Genomic DNA, 1818 nt, shown 5'->3' with positions numbered 1-1818 from the left:
AAATATGCCGGGATTTGCCTCTGGGTGATTTTTTTTTTTTTTTTTGAGATGGAGTTTCGCCCTTGTTGCCCAGGCTGGAGTGCAGTGGCATGATCTCGGCTCACCGCAACCTCTGCCTCCCAGGTTCAAGCGATTCTCCTGCCTCAGCTTTCCTGAGTAGCTGGGATTACAGGCATGAGCCACTATACCCAGCTAATTTTGTATTTTTCATAGAGACGGGGTTTCTCCATGTTGGTCAGGTTGGTCTCGAACTCCTGACCTCAGGTGATCCGCCTGCCTCAGCCTCCCAAAGTGCTGGGATTACAGGTGTGAGTCACCATGCCCAGCCTATTTATTTAGGCCTTTCTTTTTCTTTTTCTTTTTCTTTTTTTTCAGGCTTAATTCACTTTATTTTTCTTGTATAAAAACCCTATGTTGTAGCCACAGCTGGAGCGTGGGTCCGCTGCACAGAGACTCTGGTGTGGGTCTTGACAAGGTGGTCAGTGAATTCCTGATAGGAAGACTTGGTAAATACAGTCTCCTTCCAGAGGTCAGGGTCAGGTAGCTGTAGGTCTTAGAGATGGCATCAAAGGTGGCCTTGGCGAAGTTGCCCAGGGTGGCAGTGCAGCCCCGGGCTGAGGTGAAGCAGTCATCAATACCAGCCATCATGAGCAACTTCTTAGGCACAGGCACTGAGACGATACCAGTGCCCCAGGGTGCAGGGATGAGGCGCACCACCAGCACAGAGCCGCAGCAGCCTGTCACCTTGCAAGGGACAGTGTGGGGCTTGCCGATCTTGTTCCCCCAGTAGCCTCTGCGCACAGGGACAATGGAGAGTTTGGCCAGGATGATGGCCCCACGGATGGCGGTGGCCACCTCCGTGGAACACTTAACACCAAGGCTGACATGGCCATTGTAGTCCCCGATAGCAACAAAGGCCTTGAACCTGGTGTGCTGGCCAGCGCGGGTCTGCTTCTGCACCGGCATAATCTTCAAAACCTCATCTTTGAGAGAGGCCCCCAAGAAAAAGTCAATGGTCTCAGGTTCCTTAATGAGCAGGGAGAAGAGGTAGATCTCCTCCAGGGACTCGATCTTCAAGTCCTTGACCAAGCAGCCCAGCTTGGTGACGGGCATCCACTCCTATGCTCGGCCTTGCCTCTGCCAGCTCCGCGACCTCCGCCCCCATGCCACTGCCGAAACCTCCGCGGAAGCCACCGCGATTCCCCATCCCAGGGCCACCAGGACCTCTGGGCCCCCCTCCCCCCGCCCGCTGCACCGGCACATCCGCCATTTGGTGTTTTCTTGGAGCTTTTTTTTTTTTCTGCAGAGGCAATCTCGCTGTGTTGTCCAGACTGGAATGCAGTGTTGCAATCTCCGCTCACTGCAAGCTCTGCCTCCTGGGTTCATGCCATTCTCCTGCCTCAGCCTCCCTGGTAGCTGGGACTACAGGCGCCGGCCACCACACCCGGCTAATTTTTTGTATTTTTTGTATTTTTAGTAGAGTTGGGGTTTCATGTGTTAGCCAGGATGGTCTCGATCTCCTGACCTCATGATTGACCTGCCTTGACCTCCCAAAGTGCTGGGATTACAGGCGTGAGCCACCGCGCCTGGCCTGTTTTAAGTTTTATTTTGAAATAGTTTTAAGATACAGAGAAAAGTTGCAAAAAATAGTATAGAATTCCTTCTGTAAACCAAAATGTGTAAGACAGGTCTCAATCGATATGAAATTTTATTTTGCCAATGTTAAGGGCATGCCCAGGAACGAGGTCTGTGCCTCTCTCCACAGATGATTTTGAGGGCTTCCCTATGAAAGGGGAAAAGCGGGCTGGAGGGAAAGAG

The 1818-nt window shown here is 52.2% G+C and overlaps 1 pseudogene; it reads right to left on the bottom strand.

The window, feature by feature from the left end:
- Positions 1-375: 375 nt before the first annotated feature.
- Positions 376-1128, bottom strand: LOC113224456 (annotated as a pseudogene).
- Between the last annotated feature and the right edge of the window lie 690 nt (positions 1129-1818).

This window comes from Piliocolobus tephrosceles, unplaced genomic scaffold (genome assembly GCF_002776525.5).
Source record: "Piliocolobus tephrosceles isolate RC106 unplaced genomic scaffold, ASM277652v3 unscaffolded_44844, whole genome shotgun sequence".
In the NCBI taxonomy this organism is placed as follows: domain Eukaryota; kingdom Metazoa; phylum Chordata; class Mammalia; order Primates; family Cercopithecidae; genus Piliocolobus; species Piliocolobus tephrosceles.
Note: the sequence above shows the minus strand (reverse complement) of the source record. Positions and strands in the feature narration are given on the sequence as shown.